This window comes from Bos indicus, chromosome X (genome assembly GCF_029378745.1).
Source record: "Bos indicus isolate NIAB-ARS_2022 breed Sahiwal x Tharparkar chromosome X, NIAB-ARS_B.indTharparkar_mat_pri_1.0, whole genome shotgun sequence".
Lineage (NCBI taxonomy): Eukaryota > Metazoa > Chordata > Mammalia > Artiodactyla > Bovidae > Bos > Bos indicus.
In genome coordinates this window covers 62937395-62951344 of record NC_091789.1, presented here as the reverse complement: position 1 = coordinate 62951344, position 13950 = coordinate 62937395, and the positions used below count along the sequence as shown (strand labels likewise).

The window sequence follows — 13950 nt, the reverse complement described above, 5'->3', positions numbered from 1 at the left end:
TTAATGGTCATGAATTGAAAGTGAGACTAGTTAGCATGGTTTTAAGAATTTTCTAATCTTGTTCAGCTGCTGGGGCAGGTTTGGAATAGATAGAGAGTTGGATTTAACCAGGATTAGGTGTCTGTTGCTCAACTAAGATGGGGGTGGAGAGAGGCAAGGGAGATATAGGGTGTGTGCCAAACAGTGAATATAATGGTGCACATAGGATCTAAGCTGTACAAAGAAGACAATGATGACACCAGGGGACTGAGAACAGTTCAGCACATAAGTGTTCTCTTGTTAACTTTTGTCATGAAAGGGCTAAAAAGCAGCCATTCCTGTTACCAAGTAGGAGGGCACCAGTGGCCTTCAGCAGTGTTCTCACGATTGTTTCTCAAAACCACATCATCACCCCTGTAAGTGAAGTCACAAAACCTTGAAAACCCTGTGTTCCCCAACCTTCTCATAGGAATCCACATTGCCTGTTAACATATCAAGGATTCTGAATATTCCTGTAGTTGGGAAATCAAATTTGACTAATCCAGCAGTTCACAACTTTGCCTGTTCCTAGGGCTCTTTCTTGTGTAACATCTTATTCATAAGATGAATATGAATTAGTCCATCCCCAAGGACTAATATTCTGTGGAACAACTTTGAGAAACACTAAGTTAGGAATCATGTTGCAGATTAGAACCTGAGTTTTAGGCCAAAACCTCACTCACTGCAGCCTTTCTCCAAGGTGGTGTGTGTTGCAGGAACTCACACCCTCCCCAAGCCATCTCACTGTCTGCAGCTGATCTTGCCCTTGGAGACTGGGGTTCTAGCCAGTTCCCTGACAGCCCCTCAAAACCCTGATATTGTCAGTACAGCTGATTCCCTCATTTTCATTCATCTGCAGCTCTCCCATGTTATCTCGTCAATAATTTAAGAGATATTATTGTGTCAGTGCACAGAAGGTGATATGAACATTTATTAACCACTTTCTTGAGTCAGGCACTCTGCTTGGCGTTTCACATATATTTTCTCACTCACTCTTCACAATAACATGGTGAGAAGGTAGCTGTTATTAAAAAAAAAAAAAAATTCAGGAAAATCACCAGTAACCAGTGTTCATCAGAAACTTGTTGCCTGGAAGAAGAGAAATAAGTTTAGTCAGTAATGAGTGATGTGTTTGTGACAAACAGATTTGAAGCCCTAGGAACTTCATAGAATTGAATGTTGAGCTGAAAGGGACATTTAGAGATCAAGTTAAGATAGTAGAGGTTATTGTATTCTCCTCAAAATTTATTACATAAATTGTCTCAGGAGAGCAGGATTAATAAATTTTGCCATAACTGTTTTGATTTAAATCAAGCCATATAAAATGATATTGTCACACAAATTAAAGTCTACAGATCATGCTGTAAGAATGCAATATTGTAATTGGTTATTGGCTGGAATTGTAAATGAACATTTAGAGTTGAATCTGTGTTTCACTGCTGTGGAAGCCCGATTTCACCAGAATGCCATGGTCCTTAAACCTAAGTGTATCTCAGAATTATTCCAGTTACCTGTTTTAAAAGGTAGGTTCCTGTACTCTATCTTCAGAAATACTAACTCAGTAAGCCCGGTGGGTGTGTGTGTGAGTGCGCGTGTGTGTGTTAGTCACTCAGTCTGTCCGACTCTGCGACCCCAGGCTCCTCTGTCCTTGGAATTCTCCAGGCAAGAATACTGGAGTGGGTAGCCATTCCCTTTTCAAACTGTTTATGGGGTTCTCAAGGCAAGAATATTGAAGTGGTTTGCCATTCCCTTCTCCAGTGGACCACATTTTGTCAAAACTCTCCACTTACTGTTTATTTAACTTATATGCAGAGTCAGTTCAGTTCCATTCAGTTCAGTCACTCAGTCATATCTGACTCTTTGTGACCCCATGGACTGCAACATGCCAGGCTTCCCTATCCATTACCAACTCCCAGAACCTACTCAAACTCATGTCCATTGCATCGGTGATGCCATCCAACCATCTCATCCTCTGTACTCTCCTTCTCCTCCCACCTTCAATCTTTCCCAGCATCAGGGTCTTTTCCAGTGATATGCAGAGTACATGATGTGAAATGCTGGACTAGATAAGGCACAAGCTGGAATCAAGATTTCTGAGAGAAATACCAATAATTTCAGATACACAGATGACACCACCCTTATAGCAGAAAGTGAAGAAGAATTAAAGAGCCTCTCAATGAAAGTGAAAGAGGAGAGTGAAAAAAATGGCTTAAAACTCAACATTCAAAAAACTCAGAGCATGGCATCTGGTCCCATCACGTCATGGCAAATAGATGGAGAAACAATGGAAACAGTGATAGACTTTATTTTCTTGGGCTTCAAAATCACTGCAGACAGTGACTGCAGCCATGAAATTAAAAGATGCTTGCTCCTTGGAAGAAAAGCTATGACCAACCTAGACAACATGTTAAAAAACAGAGACATTCCTTTGCCAACAAAGGTCCATCTAGTCAAAGCTATGGTTTTCCCAGTAGTCATGTATGGATGTGAGAGTTGGACCATAAAGAAAGCTGAGTGCCGAAGAACTGATGCTTTTGAACTGTGGTGTTGGAGAAGACTCTTGAGACTCCCTTGGACTGCAAGGAGATCCAACCAGTCTATCCTAAAGGAAATAAGTCCTGAATATTCATTGGAAGGACTGATGCTGAAGCTGAAACTGCAATACTTTGGCCACCTGATGCGAAGAACTGACTCATTAGAAAAGACCTTGATGCTAGGAAAGAGGAGGAGAAGGGGATGACAGAGGATGAGATGGTTGGATGGCATCACCGACTCGATGGACGTGAGTTTGAGCAAGCTCTGGGAGTTGGTGAGGGACAGGGAAGCCTGGCATGCTGCAGTCCATGGGGTCACAAGGAGTCAGACACGACTGAGCGACTGAACTGAACTGAACTGAGCCATTCCCTTCTCCAGGGGATCTTCCCAACCCAGTCATTGAACCCAGGTCTCCTGCATTGCAGGCAGATTCTTTACTAGCTGAGCCACCAGGGCCAGGAAGTTTGCACTCTTAACAAGCTCCCTTGGTTACACTCAGTGGTCCATCGCTATGGGTGGTCCACCGACTGATCACAACCTGATAAACACATTGCAAAGGTTATTCTCTTCCTAATCAAGGTGTTAGCAGGGCTGGGGGCAGTTGTTCTGCAGAGATCAAAAAACTGTTTCTATGTTTCTACTGTCATCATAGCCCTCACCATCATCCCTGTGAGTGAAGTCAAAAAACTTTGAAAACCCTGTGTCCCCCATCCCTCTCTTTGAGACTCACATTGCCTATTAACTTAGCAAGGACTCTGAATATGTCTGTACTTGGGAATCCATATTTGATAAACCAGTGGTTCACAACTTGATTGTTCATGGGGCTGTTTCTTATGTAATACTATCAACGTCCATCCCCAGGGACTAATACTCCCTGGAACATACTTTGAGAAATACTAATTTAGGAAGCAGGTTGGGGGTTCGAAACTGAGTTTCTACTGTTTCTGGATCCCTATTTTTTCTACTGAATCTCATCTTAATATGATAAAGAACTCTTAAAGGCATCTCCTTCCCTATGTTTGGATGATGGGGGCCAAGGCTCGGGAGCAAACATAGAAGGTTCTTATGAGGAACCTTTCTGGGACATCACATTGAGGTAGAATCCAAATTCCTCCTAGAAGCTTTTAAGTAATTAGAAATTCTTCTGTATACTCATAAATTTATGGCATTTCATTAGTGTGGTCTCTTACATGGTAAACAAATGGACATGGATTGTAGGCTGTGAGATGCTTCTATCCTGAAGGGATCTTGCCAAGATACAATCCTCAGTTTCACAGGTTCTAAAACTCAATTTTTTCAGTTTTAACCAGGGAATGATTAAGCTCTGGGGGACACATTTCACACAATCTAAAGTTACAAAGAAATGTTTTGGAAACCAAAATGTCAATTTATTAATTCATCTTGATAATTAATTACAAAGCAAACCTATGTCAACAAGTGCGTCCTCTTCCCAGTAGGAAATCTACTTAGGAAACCAAATAAAAGGCAAAGCAAATGCCTTTTGGTGGAGGCAGCCTGGTTTAGTGAAAAGAGCCAAGATTTTAGAGTCATCCAGATCTAGGTTAGAATCCCAGCTAGGCTACCTGTAGTGAGTTGAATGCTGTTCTACAAAAAGATATGTCCAATTGGAACCTCAGAATAGGTGATCTGATTTGGGATAAGGGTCTTTGCAGATGTAATTAAGGTAAGGATCTCTATATGAGGTCAGCTGGATTAGGGTGGGCTCTAAATCCAATGATGAAAGTCCTTAAAATAGAAAGAGACATAGGGGAGAAGGTCACGTGAAGATAGAGGCAGAGGTGGGAATAATGCAGCTAGTAAGTCAAGCTAAGTCTGCAGCCACCAGAAACTAAGAAGAAACAAGGAATGCAATCTCCCCTAGAGACTTTGGAGGAAGCATGGCCCTGCCAATGCCTTGATCTCAGATTTTTGGCCTCCAGAACTGTGAGAGAATGCATTTCTGTTGTTTCAAGCCACTAAATTCGTGGTAATTTGTACAGTAGCCATGGGAAATTAGTATTGCTCATTTAGTTTTATGGACTTGTGTAAGCCACATTACCTCTGTGAGCCTCAGTTCCCTCATCTGAAAACAGGGCTAACTAGAGAAACCTATGAGGTCATAGGGTTACTGTGGGAGAAGTCAGTTCATTTATATAAAGTGCTCGGTTTAGAGTAGGTGCTTATTATTTAGTACAAGGTGGCTGTTGTTACTGGTGAGTGAAGAAGTCAGTAGAGTGTGGGATGTTTTGAAAAGATGGAGTCATATAGTTTATACAGCCTGATGCAACCATCCATTCCCTATCAGAAAGACAGTAAATACATCACCAGGTCAAGCATGAGAGAAACAACTTCTTTCTAATTATTTTTATTTGTTTTGATAATGGTTAAATAGCTTACTTAGCCATATCATATCATAAATCCCTTCTTAGCTTTGATGGGCCTTCCAGCCATAGCATTCGAAAGGCTACAGTAGGGTTTTTCCACTGTTTACACTTTAGAGCATTGCCTCTTAATGACATATAGGGAGGTCACTTATCTAATCAGTACATGGTTGTTTTTTTTTTTTTTTTTTTTTTGTGAGCAACCAATCCCATTTCTGCAGTGGGCAACTTTCCTATCAGTTTAACTCCTCCAGCGTGGTATTTTTCTTATTAGTTGTCCTGAGCTCTAGAGTTGGGGGCCCTCTTCCCTTTTAATCTGTATCCCTCTGTCTCCATTTTCAGAGACCTGTGAATTCATAGAGCTATGTCTACGTTCTCACCAACCTGTTTATAAACAGAAAATTCTTTCATCTCTGTTCCTGATATCCTACATTCCCACCCACACAGCCCCAGCCAGTATTAGGTCTGGGAGACAAAGGAGATTGTGCCCTATTCATCCTTATAGATTCTGTTTTGTATACTTTATGGCATATGGTAAATAGGCTTCCTAGGTGGCACACTGGTAAATAATTCACTTGCCAATGCAGGAGATATAAGAGATATGGGTTCGAATCCTGAGTTGGGAAGATCCCTTGGAGTAAGAAATGGCAAACTACTCCAATATTCTTGCCTGGAAAATCCCATGGACAGAGGAGCCTATGGGCTACAGTCCATGGGGTCAGGACTGATTCTGAAGCTGAAGCTCCAATACTTTGGCCACCTGATGTGAAGGGCCTACTCACTGGAAAAGACCCTGATGCTTTTTCATTAGGAGGAAAAGGGGCAAGAGAGGATGAAATGGTTGGATAGTGTCACCGACTCAATGGACATGAGTTTGAGCAAACACTGGGAAAGAGTGAAGGACAGGTAAGTCTGGCATGCTGCAGTCCATGGGGTCACAATGAGTTGGACAGGACTTAGCCACTGAACAACAACAAAAAAAGATGAGGAAAGACAGTAAATCTTGACCCTGGAGTCAGGCAGACCTGGATTTAAATCCTAGCTCCCCTTTTTGCTAGCTGTGGGGCCTTGAGAAAATTACTGCAGCTCTTGGGACCTCAATTCCCTCATCTATAAAACAATGGTAATAGTGGTACTTAGCTCCTAGATGTTTCATAAGGATTAAATGAGTTAATATGAATAAAGCCCTTAGGACAGTACCATATACATAACTGAATGCTCAGTAAATGTTTGCAATGACTGAAGGACTATATGAAATAATAAATAAGTGAACGTACATTTTCAACAGGAAGACATATAACTCCAGGAAATCTTTAGTGCCTATAAGAAATTCAGGGAAGGATGGGAGAAGAGTCAGTAAGGACGGGTGAATACTTCATTTACCATGTCTCTTATCATGTGATTCCTACTGTTGGGAGTACTTGAAAACTGAAGTTTATCAGAACAAACCAGTCAAGCCGAATGCATGGATGGAAAATAACATTTCATATCATAACAGTAACAGTTGCTCAGCTTCAGAGAGTACTCCAAAACATGATAAAGTGTTGAAAAGTGTAGCATTGTCAACAGAAGCTATTCCTAGCAGTTGTCTTAAATTAATTAAAAATACTGATTCTGGCGTTCTGGTTTTAGTACAGAGCACTTGAGTTATTATTGTTATTAGAGTGTCTGAGTCAGGAGGATCACATAGACAAATGATAACATTAAAGGAAGTCAGATGAAATTTCACACATCAGGGGCGCTGCACAGGCAATGGATGTAACTTTCACATCATATGACATTCTTTAAGTAGTAGTGTAGGGATGACAGGGGAAGGGAGGAAGGAGAATTGGTATGCTGGAAACTTAGCCAGAATCAGTTGTTGCTAAACATTCTGCACCATCAATGGGTCTATGATATCTATCCCAACCTCCCAGTCTCCTATCCCCCACTGATACTTTCCTTCAACAAAAATATATTGGGTGCCTATAACATGCCAGGCACTGTTCTGGGTGTCGGGAATATAAAAGTAAACAAAAATCCTTGCCTTCCTGGAACTTACATTCTAGTAGGAGTCAACAGTATGGCTCATGGACAAATTCTGGCCCATCACTTGTTTTGGTAAATAGCATTACTGAGACACAGCCATACATCTCTTGATGTATCATCTATGACTATTTCTGTGTAACAACAGAGTTGGGTATTTGTGTTGGAAACTCACTGGCCCACAAAGCCTAAAATATTTACTATCTATTCCTTTAGAGAAAAAGTTTGCTGGCCCTTATTCTAGCAGGAGAGGGACAATTTTTTAAAACAAGACCAGGAGCTGACTGTGGCTCAGATCATGAACTCCTTATTGTCAATTCAGACTGAAATTGAAGAAAGTGGAGAAAACCACTAGACCATTCAGTTGAGTTCAGTTCAGTTCAGTCGCTCAGTCATGTCTCTTTGCGACCCCATGAATTGCAGCATGCCAGGCTTCCCTGTCCATCACCAACTCCCAGAGTTCACCCAGACTCATATCCATTGAGTCGGTAATGCCATCCAGCCATCTCATCCTCTGTCGTCCCCTTTTCCTCCTGTCCCCAATCCCTCCCAGCATCAGAGTCTTTTCCAATGAGTCAGCTCTTTGCATGAGGTTGCCAAAGTACTGGAGTTTCAGCTTTAGCATCATTCTTTCCAAACAATACCCAGAGCTGATCTCTTTTAGAATAGACTGGTTGGATCTCCCTGCAGTCCAAGGGACTCTCAAGAGTCTTCTCCAACACCACACTTCAAAAGCATCAATTCTTCGGCACTCAGCTTTCTTCACAGTCCAACTCTCACATCCATACATGACCACTGGAAAAGCCATAGCCTTGACTAGACAGACCTTTGTTGGCAAAGTAATGTCTCTGCTTTTTAATATGCTGTCTAGGTTGGTCATAACTTTCCTTCCAAGGAGTAAGCGTCTTTTAATTTCATGGCTGCAGTCACCATCTGCAGTGATTTTGGAGCCCCAGAAAATAAAGTCAGCCACCGTGCCCACTGTTTCCCCATCTATTTCCCATGAAGTGATGGGACCAGACGCCATGATCTTGGTTTTCTGAATGTTGAGCTTTAAGCCAACTTTTTCACTCTCCTCTTTCACTTTCATCGAGAGGCTCTTTCCTTCTTCTTTGCTTTCTGCCATGAGGGTGGTGTCATCTGCATACCTACGGTTACTGATATTTCTCCCAGCAATCTTGATTCCAGCTTGTGCTTCCTCCAGCCCAGCGTTTCTCATGATGTACTCTGCGTATAAGTTAAATAAGCAGGGTGACAATATACAGCCTTGACGTACTCCTTTTCCTATTTGGAACCAGTCTGTTGTCCCATGTCCAGTTCTAACTGTTGCTTCCTGACCTGCATACAGGTTTCTCAAGAGGCAGGTCAGGTGGTCTGGTATGCCCATCTCTTTCAGAATTTTCCACAGTTTATTGTGATCCACACAGTCAAAGGCTTTGGCATAGTCAATAAAGCAGAAATAGATGTTTTTCTGGAACTGTCTTGCTTTTCTGATGATCCAGCGGATGTTGGCAATTTGATCTCTGGTTCCTCTGCCTTTTCTAAAACCAGCATAAACATCTGGAAGTTCACGGTTCACGTATTGCTGAAGCCTGGCTTGTATGACCTAAATCAAATCCCTTATGACTATACAGTGGAAGTGAGGAATAGATTTAAGGGAATAGATCTGATAGACAGAGTGCCTGATGAACTGTGGATGAAGGTTCGTGACATTGTACAGGAGACAGGGATCAAGACCATTTCCAAGCAAAAGAAATGCAAAAAAGAAAAATGGCTGTCTGAGGAGGCCTTACAAATAGCTGTGAAAAGAAGGGAAGAAAGCAAAGGAGAAAAGGAAAGATATAAGCATCTGAATGCAGAGTTCCAAAGAATAGCAAGGACAGAGGAGAAAGCTTTCCTCAGCAATCAATGCAAAGAAGTAGAGGAAAACAATAGAATGGGAAAGACTAGAGATCTCTTCAAGAAAATTAGAGATACCAAGGGTAACATTTTATGCAAAGATGGGCTCAATATAGGAAAGAAATGGTAGGGACCTAACAGAAGCAGAAGATATTAAGAAGAGGTGGCAAGAATACACAGAAGAACTGTACAAAAAAGATCTTCACGACCCAGATAATCACGATGGTGTGATCACTGACCTAGAGCCAGACATCCTGGAATGTGAAGTCAAGTGGGCCTTAGGAAGCATCACTATGAACAAAGCTAGTGGAGGGGATGGAATTCCAGTTGAGCTATTCCAAATCCTGAAAGACAATGCTGTGAAAGTGTTGCACCCAATATGCCAGCAAATTTGGAAAACTCAGCAGTGGCCACAGGACTGGAAAAGGTCAGTTTTCATTCCAATCCCAAAGAAAGGTAATGCCAAAGAATGCTCAAACTACCACACAATTGAACTCATCTCACACGCTAGTAGAGTAATGCTCAAAATTCTCCTAGCCAGGCTTCAGCGATATGTGAACCGTGAACTTCCAAATGTTCAAGATGGTTTTAGAAAGGGCAGAAGAATCAGAGATCAAATTGCCAACATCTGCTGGAGCATAGAAAAGGCAAGAGAGTTCCAGAAAAGCATCTATTTCTGCTTTATTGACTATGCCAAAGCCTTTGACTGTGTGGATCACAATAAACTGTGGAAAATTCTGAAAGAGATGGGCATACCAGACCACCTGACCTGCCTCTTGAGAAACCTGTATGCAGGTCAGGAAGCAACAGTTAGAACTGGACATGGGACAACAGACTGGTTCCAAATAGGAAAAGGAGTACGTCAAGGCTGTATATTGTCACCCTGCTTATTTAACTTATACGCAGAGTACATCATGAGAAACGCTGGGCTGGAGGAAGCACAAGCTGGAATCAAGATTGCTGGGAGAAATATCAGTAACCGTAGGTATGCAGATGACACCACCCTCATGGCAGAAAGCAAAGAAGAAGGAAAGAGCCTCTTGATGAAAGTGAAAGAGGAGAGTGAAAAAATTAGCTTAAAGCTCAACATTCAGAAAACTAAGGTCATGGCATCTGGTCCCATCACTTCATGGCAAATAGATGGGGAAACAGTGGGAACAGTGTCAGACTTTATTTTCTGGGGCTCCAAAATCACTGCAGATGGTGACTGCAGCCATGAAATTAAAAGACGCTTACTCCTTGGAAGGAAAGTTATGACCAACCTAGACAGCATATTAAAAAGCAGAGACATTACTTTGCCAACAAAGGTCCGTCTAGTCAAGACTCTGGTTTTTCCAGTGGTCATGTATGGATATAAGAGTTGGACTATAAAGAAAGCTGAGTGCAGAAGAATTGATGCTTTGTGAACTATGGTGTTGGAGAAGACTCTTGAGAGTCCCTTGGACTGCAAGGAGATCCAGCCAGTCCATCCTAAGGATATCAGTCCTGGGTGTTCATTGGAAGGACTGATGTTGAAGCTGAAACTCCAATACTTGGGCTACCTGATGCGAAGAGCTGACTCATCTGAAAAGACCCTGATGCTGGGAAAGATTGAGGGCAGGAGGAAAAGGGACAATAGAGGATGAGATGGTTGGACGGCATCACCGACTCAATGGACATGGGTTTGGGTGGACTCCGGGAGTTGGTGATGGACAGGGAGGCCTGGCATGATGCCGTTCATGGGGTTGCAAAGAGTCGGACACAACTGAGCGACTGAACTGAACTGAAACATATAATGTCAAGTAGTGTTCTCAGTATAAAGAAAAAGAAAGCCAGAAAGGCAGATGGAGAATGTGGAGGGGGAAATTACAACTTTAACCAGGGCTGTCAGAGAAGATCTCACCAAGTATGGGATGTCTGATCCACCACTTGAAGGAGGTGAGTGAGTGAGTTATATTGATATTTGGGTTGTATACAGCATAGTGTGCCATTGTAAGGAGTTTTACTATTATTATGTGTGAGACAGGATGTCACTGGGGTTTTGAGTAGAGGAGTGACCTAGTCTGACTTTCATATTAATAAGATTAGTCTAGCCCTCAAATTAAGATGGGAATAATAGACTTGGATGAGGGCAGCAAGGCCAGGAGCAAGGAGAAGGGTTGGGAGATATAATTCTGAATATGGATCATTGTGACTTAAACCAGGTGATGAAAGTAGTCGAATTCTAGGCATATTTCAGAGATGGACCGACAAGATTTGATGGTAGAATAAATGTGCGATGTGAAAGAAAGTAAAGAATCAAGAATGATCCTAAGGTCTTCAGCCCAAGTGACTGGAAGAATGAAGTTACCATTTACCCATGAGATGGGGAAGACAGTGAGGAGCAGATTTGATAAGTGGAGCAAGTTTAGGTGGGAGTGTCCAGGGTAGGGGTGGAGGCAGGGGGAATTAAGAGCTCAGTTTTGGATGTGTTAAGTTTAAGATGCCTACTAGGCATCCAAGGTGACATGTCAAGCAGGCAATTGGTTATGAAATATGGAGGGTTCAGGCTGGAGATAGTACATTTAGGAGTCATCTGCTTATAGACGGTATTTTGAGCCATGAGAAATAGAAGCATCACCAAGGAGAGAGAAGAGATCCAAGGCTTAAAGTCTTCCTCTACCTATCAATTCTAGATTTAGTGCATGTCAAAATCCTATCGATTCTTCCTTTATGTTTCTCAATCCAACATTTACTTTCCATTTCCGCTGCTACTGTCCTAACCCAGGATCTCGTTCTGTCTCACTTGACCTTTTACAATGGCCACTTAATTGGCTTCCTTGACTCTAAATGCCAAGTTGAAACTCGTCATCTCATCTGTCCCTCCCCTCCAAAAAATCCCTCCATTTCTCCTGGGGTTGCCATCATAAAGAATAACATCACCATTCATACTTATTTGTTCAAGTTTGAAACCTGAAAATTATCCTTATCTTCTCCATTTCTCCTACTTTCCATATGCAATCCATTATCAAGCCTTGTCACTTTTAGCTCCTAAATATAACTCAATTCTGCCCCTTTTCTCAGTCTCTGTTACCACCATCATCCTCCATATGAACAACAGTAATAGTCTTCTAACTACCTTCCATTCCTCTACTCTGTCTTCCATACTGATATCAGCGGGATCTTTTAAAAACATTTTTCACCTTTAGTAGGTCCACAGAATAAAATTCAAAAACCTTTCATCACTTGGCCACAACTTTCTTTCCAATGGTATCTGCCATGGTTATTCTGTGAAGTCCCTCCATTTTATCTCTGTGGCCTTGTCAGCACTCTTTACACCCACCATGACCATAGCTTGTCCCGATAACTTAGTGTAGACCTTCCCAAGAGTGTTACAGGTGTCTCAGGTGCAGTATAGTTGAAACTTTTGGTCACTTGCCTCTGGGCTGAAACTGCTTCCTCCATCCACTTTACAAATACTATGCTTTTCTTACAAATACTATGTGTGCTACAATAAAAGTTAGGAAGCGCTGCCTTAGTGCACACAACTCCCTCATCCTGGGAAGTTCTGTTCCATCCTTTTCTTTAAGTGCACTTCTATGCCAAGTTCAAGACCCACTTTTGCATGGTTTTATTGTGGGATCTTATTTCCATGGCCAAGGATCGAACCTGTGAGACACGGCAGTGAAAGTGTGGAGTCCTAACCATTGGACTACCAGGGAATTCCCGAGACCCATCTTCTTGATAAAGCTGTCTTTGTTGCTACATTCCCAGCCTCAAAATTCCCATATGACCTAAGTAGATCACCCATTTGGCACTTAGCATATGTACCTGTGTGTTGTCATTCAACTTTCAATGGTGAGATTTTATCTCAGTTGTGTTGTCAGGTCCTTAAGAGCAAGGATTTTTTTTTAATTTTTGATTGAAGGATAATTGCTTTACAATATTGTGTTAGTTTCTGCCATACATCAAGATGAATCTGTCATAGGTATACATATGTAAACTCCCTCTAGATCCTCCCTCTCACCTCCTTCCTCATCCCACCCCCTAGGTAGTCACAGAGCACTGGGTTTGAGCTTCCTGCATCATACAGCGAATTTCCACTGGCTATTTATTTTACATATGGTGATGTATATGTTTCTATGTTACTTTTTCAATTCGTCCCTCCCTCTCTTTTCCCCTCTGTGTCCACAAGTCTGTTTCCTATGTATGTGTTTCTACTGCTCTGCAAATAGGTTCATCAGTATCATCTTTCTAGATTCCATATATATGTGTTAATATATGATATGTTTTTCTCTTTCTGACTTACTTAACTCTTCATAATAGGCTCTAGGTTCATCCACCTCTTTAGCCTGACTCAAGTGCATTCCTTTTTATGACTGAGTAATAGTCCATTGTGGGCTTCCCTGTTGGCTTAGCAGTAAAGAATCTGCCTGTAATGCAGGAGCCACAGGTTTGATCCCTGGTTGGGAAGATCCCCTGGAGGAGTGCATGGCAACCCACTCCAGTATTCTTGCCTGGAGAATCCCATGGACAGAGGAGCCTGGACGTCTACAGTCCATAGGGTCTCAAAGAGTCAGACATGACTGAAGTTACTTGGCATCCATGCATGCAATATTCCATTGTATGTATTTACCACAACTCTATCATTCATCCATCAGTGGACATCTAGGTTGCTTCCATGTCCTAGCTATTGTAAATAGTGCTGCTTTGAACATTGGGGTACATGTGTCTTTTTCAATTATGGTTTCCTCAGGGTATATGCACAGTAATGGGATTGTTGAGTCATACTGTTGTTTTATCCCTAGTTTTTTAAGGAATCTCCATACTGTTCTCCACTGTGGCTTTATCAATTTACATTCCTACCAAGTGCAAGAGGGTTCTGTTTTCTCCACACCCTCTCAAGCATTATTGTTTGTAGATTTTTTTGATGATGGCCATTCTGACCAGTGCGAGGTGATACCTCATTGCAGTTTTGAGTTGCATTTCTCTAATAATGAGCAATGTTGAACATCTATTCCTGTGTTTATTAGCCATTTGTATGTTAAGAGCAAGAATTTTTATATCTACCTTCCTTCCCATCTAGTGCCTTTGCATACAGTAGGTACTTAATTCATTGTTATAATATGAATAA

The 13950-nt window shown here is 41.8% G+C and overlaps 1 long non-coding RNA gene across 1 annotated transcript in view; it reads right to left on the bottom strand.

Moving 5' to 3' along the window:
* Window positions 1-931: 931 nt before the first annotated feature.
* LOC139181120 (uncharacterized) overlaps window positions 932-13950 on the bottom strand; it is a 53548-nt gene continuing 40529 nt past the window's right edge. Inside the window, exon 2 of the long non-coding RNA XR_011565227.1 lies at window positions 932-1107. This is a non-coding gene — a long non-coding RNA (uncharacterized lncRNA). The remainder of the gene's footprint in view (window positions 1108-13950) is intronic.